Source organism: Ursus maritimus, unplaced genomic scaffold (assembly GCF_017311325.1).
Source record: "Ursus maritimus isolate PB19 unplaced genomic scaffold, ASM1731132v1 scaffold_18, whole genome shotgun sequence".
Taxonomy (NCBI): Eukaryota; Metazoa; Chordata; class Mammalia; order Carnivora; family Ursidae; genus Ursus; species Ursus maritimus.
Window position 1 is genome coordinate 20,828,245 of NW_024424230.1, and position 10,057 is coordinate 20,838,301.

Here is a 10,057-nt window from a genome sequence, read left to right on the forward strand (position 1 = left end):
TGATTTTTAATGCACACACACACACACACACACACACACATCTGATATATTATTTTTATAAATATTAAATTAATAAAATTTCTATTCACTTTAAATCTTGATGCTTTGTGGCTTCATAACCATTGACCAAGTGGTTTCAGTGCTTCAGAGGAAATGAAGATACTAATATAATACACAAATAATGAAGATTTCTAAGATATGACAAAGGAGAATTTTGACCAGACCTGAAAAGAAGACAGAAAGTTTCTATTAGACAAGACATGGCCTATCAGCAGGCATGGGTGTGCAAAGAGAAATGAAAATATTAAGAAGTTAATATTAAGAAGGGTTCTGGTACACCTCTATGAGGTAAAACCCTGGGGCAAGGAGGCAAAGGCTCATAGAAAATCTAGGCAGGTAAGGAGTGAGGCCAAAACCAGAGGACTCTTATTTGTTGTGGCCTACAGTGTTCTTGGAAAGGAACATCCCAGAAGGCTGGCCACTACTACAGAAAAAAGTGGTGTCTTGCTGTGCTAGGCAGAAAGAGCACTGGTGGTACCACTTATATATGACAAGTAAGGAACCCAGTTATTCCAGTATGCTGTCTGCAGGGCATTTGTGAGATACTGAAGTTGAAAGTTGCATCTACCTTAGGATTATAGAGGGCAAAGGAGAAGTGACTTTAAATAGAGGTTATGTAGTAGACAGCCTAGCTGGGGGCCAGGTGGAAGATAAGGCTGAGATTTAATAGTGCCAAAAAAGAGCTTAGATTGAGCCAAATCAGTGAGGAGAGTCATGGGATTCTACTGTGCTGAGAGAAAAGATTCTCAGTGTCTCCAGATGCAAACCTTGGTGCTAAAGGCCAACAGAGTTCCAAGAGATGAGATGGAATAAAGGGTCACTCACTGGAAGCAGAGAGGACCCATATTTGGTCAAGCACAACATGAGAACATACCTGCTTCCCCAGAAGCCATCTTGAGAGGGATTGGCAATGGTAGGGAACTTTGGGAAGAGAAACAAAGCTGTGGCGTGGAGTTAGAACTTTGAATTTAGTGATTTTATCCAAAAGGACTTAAATAGAAAGAAGCTGCTTTAAATGAAAAACAAATAACAGACTCTTTTCACTGGCAAGATTGAGCTTTATCTCATCACCCAATAAGAATCGGGAACATGAGCAAGACAGAAGCAATTATAGACGATAAAGAATGCTACATAATCTTGCACATCTGAGGTAGTGTGCACCTTTTTTTTTTTTTAATCTTGACACACGTAAATTAGATCTTAACTCTCTTCTTTGTGCCTTCAGTTGCTACTATTTCCTTTGGAATCTAAACTCAGTAGCAAGCACTGCAGTGTGCAGAGTGATCTGGCCTAGTTTTTTTTTTTTTTTTTTTTTTTAAGATTTCCTTTATTTATTTGACAGAGAGAGAGAGACAGACAGCGAGAGAGGGAACACAAGCAGGGGGAGTGAGAGAGGAAGAAGCAGGCTCCCAGCAGAGGAGCCTGATGCGGGGCTCGATCCCACAACACCGGGATCACGCCCTGAGCCGAAGGCAGACGCTTGACGACTGAGCCACCCAGGCGCCCCTGGCCTAGTTCTAAATCCTTAATCTCTTCATTCTATTTTTCTTCCTGCTCAATGAAATGCAACTGCACTAACCATCTGTCCAGCCCTTGGATAAGCCAAACTCTTTTCCCAACCTGGGCCTTTGCTCAGTTTTTCCCCTCCTTCTGGAATGTTCTGTGTTCCCAATATTGACATGGATGGCTCTTTGGTATTCTGTAGTTTCAGTTTAAATGTTACCTCTATGAGGAAGTCTTTCCATATCTAAAATAAATGTTTCCATTCCCCATCAATAATTGTGGATAATTCCTGAAGATATAATATTTCATATTATAATCTTATTTTATAGCACTCATTACAATTATTGCACCTATCTGTTCTTTGTCCCCACAAGTAAATTATAAACTCTGTAAGGGCAGCAATCATATTCATACTGGTCACTGCTGCTTTTCCAGTACCAGCTCAGTCATTTGTACATAGTAAATATTTCACAGACATTTGTGAATGAAAAAACTAAAACATCCATTTTCAATGTTTCCTTATTAGTTACAGAATTAAGTTAAATGTCTTAGATCACCATTACATAACTTCCATTGACTTTGTAAATATACTTCCTACTTTTTTCCACAATCCACATACTTAACAAAAAACCCTGAGATACTTATTAGTTACATTTTTTTGTCCTGTAAATTCTTACCTTTGTATCTTTTTGCTCATGAACTTTTTTGATCTGAATAGCCCTTTTCAGTCTCTGAAGATTGTAGTTTTATTTATTATTTAAAGCTCTTCCCACAGACTGCCTTCCCTATCAGCCTTAGTCTGATGCTCTGTGGTCTGTTGAAATTTTGTCTTTACCTATCCAAGACTATCTGTGCCATCTGAACTATCCTCACGTATGTATGTATATATGCACATAAACCCACACTTTTTTCTTGTCTGTTAGCATATAAATACATAAGATGCATGGATTTATCCTTCGGTTCCCTTAGTATCATGTCTTTCATGTGAATAAAAGTACTAAATAAATACTGGATGTATATGTTAAAAAGGGGAAACTATTTTGTAATAGTACCATCCTTTTGCAAACTGCTTTTGACATCTGCGTGCATGCTATAAATAATACTTAAAAAGTTAGAACCACTCCCAAACCACAAATTTGCTAAATTCCCATCTATATTTTTTAAAACACATGAAAATGTTCATAAATGTTAAAGGGAAAGATTGAGTGCAGAGACAGAAGGAACAGAAGTAGCATGTGTTAGGCTTTTGCCAAATACTAGAAATTATACTAAGAACTTTATTTACATTGTCTAATTTAAGTTTAAGCCTACAACATCTCTATAAAGTAAATGTGATAATTTTTTGAAACATCCGATTTAGGGAAAAAATAGAAATAATCCATGACAAATAAGGAGTCATATTTACAAAATTAAAATGTCACCATTGCTAAGAGAGTTCCACACCAAAGAACAATTTTCAGTTGAATAAAAAGAAAAGTAGCTAAGGGAATCCACCACGGACTCAAAGAATATTATAAGAATTAAATCCTAAAGAAATATTGAGAAGGTGAAAAATTGTTCTACTAAAGGGTATTTTGTCAAACTTACATAAAGAGTCAGAATAGATATTAGCAAAGACAGGGAAATTAAAGGACTGTCATTAATTTATAAAGAAGAATGTTAATTAAAACCCAAAAGGAATCTGGGAAAAATTACTTCTGTTATTTATTTCAAGAAATCTTTTGAACTGCTAATGAGAGCATTTGGATTATCTCAGGAATAATTGCTTAGTATTTATTGTATCAAATTATGAGTTTCTAAAGTTAAGGTGAAGGAGAGAGATTAGTCACAGATGAAAGAAAAAACGTAGCAACATAGAAATAAGAAATCGGTAAATAAAATATAGGTTAAGCTTAGACTGGGGTAAATAGAAAGTAGGATAAAGCATAGGCACTTAAAAAATACCTAGGGTTCATCAATTACAATGGCATCTGGACACTTGCCCCTCACAGTTCATCCCACTTTCCCAATAATACATCTGGGGACTTAGATATTTGAAGGAAGAGGAGGAGGGAGAAGAGGAAGAAGAAGGCAGTATTACTGAAAAGCTGGACTTCTCTGCAGAATCAAGGAAGGTTTTTTGTTTTCCCTGACTGTAAGGCCAAGAAAATGTTAAGAAAGCACAAAAGATGGACAATCCTCACCATATTGCCAGTGATTTCCTGCAAAAGGATCTTCAGTTCACAAGTGAAAAGTTTATACCAACCGGAAATCCAGGCCAGTAGCGCTCTCCTAGCCTCAAAAGGCATGAGGCCCACAGCAATTACTTATTGCTCCCTCTGATCTCTCTTTCCAGTACATTCGTTACCACAAACTGCCAGAACAAGACTGGGCAGAAAGGGTAAGGGAGGAACTAATGAGCTTGGGTAATTTCTCATGTCTACAGCCTTCCGCGTAGGGGTTGAGGTAGAGAGGAGATGGGGCATCTGTTTCTTCTTGAGTTGTGCTCCGGTTGGCAGGGTAAGAGCCAGGTAGACAAAAGGGAGGACACTAGATGAAATCCAGTGAGACGGTGGCAGCTTTGCTGGGACCTGCCACTGGCTCTGTGTGCCTCAGTAAGGAGTCTCACAGAATACAAGGGGTCATAAAATGGGGCCACGAGCCATTCACACACACAGAGGGTTGACACACATTGATCTGAATAGATTTTCCTTCATCTCAGAGTAAATAGATTAAAAATACTTAAATCTAAAATAAAGATAAAAATAGCCTGAAGTAATGAGACATGACGGGCTTAGAGGATAATTCTTTTACAAAACCAGAAGGAGTTTCTTTTAAAGAAAACTGGCATTTTTCAAGTGTATAAAGAAATTTCGGCTCTATGAAACAGAATTGGCATATAATCAGGAGCGAATGGGATGGGATAAAAAGACCACATGATGAAATAAAGAAGGAGATGGGTAAGAAAAGGAAAAGTCACAAGGAAATTAAAAATGCCCTTGCAGAATTAAAACCATTATTGGAGGAAGAAAAGACAGCTTTAGCTTTACAAACAAAGAATCGGTATGTGAATGCAACCGAGAGGCTGCAAATAATGTTTAGGAAAAGAGTAATGCATGAAAGAAATGAGGACGTGGAATGATCGGATGGAGATCAGGAAGACTTTTTAAGAATTGTTGGGACACCTGAGTGGCTCAGTCAGTTAAGCATCTGCCTTTGGCTTGGGTCACCATCCCAGGGTCCTGGAAACGAGTTCCATCCAAATCGGGCTCCTTGCTCAGCGGGAAACCTGCTTCTCTCTCTGCCTGCTGCTCCCCTTGCTTGTGCCCTCTCTCTCTCTCTCTGACAAATAAATTAAAAAATCTTAAAAAAAAATAATTGTAGGTACACCATTAAAACACATCAGAATAAATGGAATAGACAAGTGATCAATAAATTGAAGAAAATTTCCATGAAAGAGAGGCAATGTTAACCTTTCTGGATTTCAGCTCTGGGTGGACCTCTCTGACATTCCACCTTCCTTCAGACCTGTTAAACTCACCTGCATGCATATTAATGCAATTTAATATCTATCTAATGAAGCATCATAGGGCATTTAAGATAGAGAGCATTTCATTCTTAGACCACTCCAAAAATCTCTTCCATAAAAGTATTTGCATTGCAGAGAGTAATTAATCTCTTAGCCTTCTCCTCTCTACATCAGACACCAGTAATCCATTTTATTTTTCTTCAAATAACCAGTTTTCCATGGAAATCCTCATCTGTGATAGTTGCTATGGTAGCACAACATTCTTTGGTGAGATATGGTTACACCAGTTGAAGACGGTAGTGTAAAACGTGTGTGAGAAAATAGACTGTGGTAAATATGTTGCTTCTATTTCTTGCATATCGATCTCCTTTAACATTTTAGTGTTAACATATTTATATTTCAGGAGTCAAAGAATAAATATCAACATTTATAGCAGATGGCTCTGGAATGTCCTTATTTGGAGATTTTTTTAAAAATTGTGCTAAAATAGACATAACATAAAATTTATCTGTTTAACCATTTTTAAGTGTACAGTTCAGTAACATTAAGTACATTCATGTTGTGCAACCATCATCACTACCAGAACTTTTTTCATCCTCCAAACCTGAAACTTGATGCCAGTTAAGCAATTATTCCCCATCCCATTTTCCTAGCCAATGGCAACCATCATTCTACTCTGTCTCTATGAATTTGACTACTCTATGTACCTCATATAAATGGAATTATACACCAATCGTACTCTCTTGACAGGCTTATTTCACAAAGCATAAGTCTTCAAGTTTCACCCACGTGGTAGCATGTGTCAGAATGTCCCTCCTTTTTAAAGCTGTGTAATATTCCACTGTATGCATAAACCACATTTTGTTTATTCATTCATCTGTTGATGCATCCTTGGGTTGCTTTCATCTTTTGGCTATTGTGAATAATGCTGCTATGAACATAGGTATCCAAATATCTGTTCAAGTCCCTGCTTTCGATTTGTTTGGAGAGTGGATTTGCCGATCATTTGGTCATCTATGTTTAATTTTTGGAGGAACCACCATCTTGTTTTCCACAGTGGCTGCATTAGTTTGCATTCCCACTAGTCATGCACAAGGGTTCCAATCTCTCCAGGGTCTTGGCGATCTTCAACATATTTTTTTTTCTTCTCCAGATGGAATGATTATGATTGAGGAAGACAGGAAGATCTAGGTGACCTTTAAAACCCTACCTTTCTTGTCACCTGTGATGCATTGCCTGCAAGAAAGAGCTTACTGAGTAGTTCTCTACTTGCCCCAAAGAGTTAATAAAACTTCTATTAATACGTGGCTTTCTCGTAGAAAACAGATTACATGCCCAACTTAATCTTTCAGTACTCCTAGCCATATATCGTTCAATGCATATGCATCCCCCGTTCTGCTATCCATACTGTAAGAATGCAGTATCTGGAGGAGGGAGAGAGCATTACATTTATTTGGTATTGGTGTGTTCAAATGGAAATTAAAATAGAAGGGTCTTGTCTTGGGTTAATTCCCCCCAAACTGACCCCGACATGAAGAGCTGAAGAAAGTGATTTATTATGAAGTGCTCCCAGGAGAGACCATTAGGGAATGGGGGAAGAGGGGAAGAGAAAGGAGGCAAGCCAAGCAAGGGTAGCATGTCTAGGGTGCAATATTGTGGAGCACTGTCTCTCCTCAGAGTTACTTTGGCTCAGTCCTGCACAGGAACTCTAGAGGTAAGTCGGGTTACACCACAGAGTTGTCCCAGTCAGGGGCAAAAGGGCCAGAGGATTCCACAGCTATTGCTGAGGTGTGATCAGGGATTTCCGGCTCTCCTGTGCCTGCAGGCAAAGTGGGTTCTGGCAGCCTGAGGCAGCCCCCCCAACAAAAAGTTGTAGCTTTTGGCTGTTGGGATTGCAGCCATACTGCGCGTGTGCATGAAAATGGTAGAAGGGTCCTAGGGGATATAGCAGAGCACTGCAGCCTCGGCCACAGATGTCAGAAAGAACAGTATGTATCCTGAGGATAAGAATAGGCAGGGATGGCGGCCGGGCGCCTCTAGTGCCAGCCATTTAATATAAATAACTTGAAGAAAGAACTTTGTATCAAAACTTTATTTATTAAACAAAAAATGCACCATTGGAATAACATTTCTATAAAAAATGAATATGAGACTGTTCTACAGTGATTACAAAACCCCTTTTTCCTCGCGTGGTAGTATACAAGATCGTGTGTAGAAACAGTCATTGTTTTAAACTGTAAGCAAGTATCCTTTCTCATAGAACAAGATTTACACTTAAATATTGCAATCACTAGTCTAATTTGGTTAACAATGCTAGAGTCTTGACAATTTAAAGAAACTCTTTGTAGACTCAAAATACCCTTTTTTAAAAAGGTGTTTTGTAGCAACAAAAAATTTCTTTTTCCACTAAGGCTAGTTAAAGCTGTAGTATACCCATTTCTACCAAATAAACCTACCACTAGCACACTAACAATTTGAATTGCAAAGCCCTTTGAGAGAATGAGTAGCATTGATCTGCAAAATGCTAGCAGAATATTTCAGATTTGGTGTTATCTTGTTTGAATGACCCTGGAAAGGGAGAAGGTGGTAATGATGAAGCTTCAGCGGAGGCTTTGCCTGGACGTATCCTCATACTCAGCAATGGACAATTCATTTCCAAAGTGGTCCCTCTGAGATATGGAACACTGCAGCTTTAATAGCCATATCTAGATTCCCAACCCGATCTCCCTTTTTTATCATAAATTATCCAAAAAGAAGCCACTCTAAATAATAAATTAAATATTACTTATAAAAAGTACACCCCAGGCCCACCCACCCATCCCCCAAACAAGCTGACAATTCACCAAGGTCAGAATTGTCAGGTTTACCCTACAATAATAAAAAACAGCCTTTCTCCTCCTCTCCAACATTCCTTTCTTGCATCTGAAAATAACACTTTCAGCACACAGTGAGATCCCTTGGCCCATGCATCTGTGACATCTTGCAGAGTTTTGCTGTTGCTCTCCAGCCAACAAAAAATTATAGGATGACACTGTACAAAGGCTCTCTACTGAGAGCAGGAGAAGAAATCCTTCAGGGAGTGCAGCCGGAAGTTGCCAAGTGAACGTTACCCAGCGGCGGCAATGCAGAGCCCAGAAGTAATATTTATTTGCTGATATGGGCATGGAATTGGTTTCTTATGTAACCTCACTGACCAGGGAATAGGCATTGCTTGTCATCATTACCTTTTGGAAGCAGGTATTTGGATAGCAAATTACACTGAGGTAGGGGAATGCGAATTCTTCATTGGTATGGCAGAGCACACAAAATATTTGTGATTTTCTAAGTATCTAATGTAATTTAAAACAGTGGAATCATGTGAAAAGCTCTTCTGTGCAATATTTAAGTGATTTCTGAAAGTCACGAGAGAAATAGACATCATGAGTAAAATGTTGCTTTGAAAGTAATTTTAAAGAGGGAGAGATGGCAGGTGTGAGTGGATGTGCCTGCTTCCGTGGCTCCACTAGGTGATGGGCTCTGTATTGTATATATGATTAGGAACAGGCGAGGGGTGCTAGCCTCTGGCCTTCAGGACAGTCTGTGATTGTATGACGTAAACTGGTTGATCGAGGGAGGGAAAGCAACCTTGTTCCACATCTATTTGAAAATTTAGATGATTGTGTTTTCTCTAAACACACCTAACACTAGGGAATTTTTTCTATTTGTCTCTGTCTTGTGGACTAGAGATGGAAATTCCAGAACCACAAGACGTCTGAGTCTGGGATACAATTTCATCTGAAATGGTAAGGTGATTTCTTTAGAGGTGATATTTTTTTGTTGGGGTTACCGTCCAGCTGCCATATGAAACCCTCTACTAAATTTAGAGAAGACTTTAGATGTTTCTCTAAACAAAGTCAACAGACCGATGTCTCAAAAGGGTGGATAAGAATGAGCAACCATCTTCAAACACAGACTATGAAAGGCTTCCAGAAAAACCTATACTTAGAGATTCTTTATTGGAAAAGCCATGAGTGCCAAACTTTAAAGTTTCCAAATATTGATGGAATGACACACTAATGCTGGGCCACTCTCCTTTTGCAGCTCCCACTGAGGCAGGGGACCAAACACATATTTCAAGCACCCCTTATTTTGAAGAGAACAATGTTATGTATCCCTATGGGAAACTTCAGTAAATTCACCTCTTATATCCCTGGCTTGATCTGTTTCTCTCCTTCCCCCACCCCCCACGGATTGTTCAATTGAGTGTGCATTTGATAATATCCAAATGTGAAGTTCCATTGTTTAAATATTCTAGAAACTTATAGCACTATTCAACAAAGAGGTAGCTATGACTCTTTTTTTTTTTTTTTAACTGAATATGAGTCACTAAGAAATATTTAACTTCTGGCTAGAGCATCCTCCAAATATGCCTTATGCATTTTGAACTATCTGCATTTTTGGGAGTTTAACGAATGCAGAGATTTCTAGAGGAAAGAAAAATAGCTTTCTCATCGGTATGGAGTACAAAAGAAAAATACCAAACTTTTTCAAGAGGAGGCTCTTGCTGACAGTTCAGCCCGGTGCAGGGGAGGCCTGAGCACGCCCTGCCAAGTCTTATTTTCTTCTTTTTCAGGGAGAAATGAGTCCTGGTGGCAGAGCTGCTGGTCGGCTGTCAAGCATCGCCCTGTGGGAGTCAGAGAGATTTATGAGCTTAAAGAGCCCTGTATGTTATGAACTAGGCTCGGAGTAGGAACAAAATAGAGGCTATCTTGCAGTCTTCACAGATTGCTTCTTGTCAAGAGATCAGAAGACTGGGAAATTAAAAAGTTTACCTGAAAACTTGAGCAGGCAGTTATTTACGTACGTGAACTCTTTGAGTGAGTGGGGAGCAGAGCTTTACGAAAGTTGTGGCAAAGCCACTGCATATTAACATCGTTGCGTAAAGCACACGAGAGAGTCTCTTGAGAGAATTTAAATGGATTCTACTATATCTTCAAGGCATGAAGC

The 10,057-nt window shown here is 39.0% G+C and overlaps 1 long non-coding RNA gene across 1 annotated transcript in view; it reads left to right on the forward strand.

Moving 5' to 3' along the window:
* LOC103664355 overlaps positions 1-9,748 on the forward strand; it is a 23,228-nt gene extending 13,480 nt beyond the window's left edge. The window contains exons 2-3 of the long non-coding RNA XR_569008.1: positions 8,795-8,853; positions 9,684-9,748. This is a non-coding gene — a long non-coding RNA (uncharacterized LOC103664355). The remainder of the gene's footprint in view (positions 1-8,794; positions 8,854-9,683) is intronic.
* Positions 9,749-10,057: the final 309 nt, after the last annotated feature.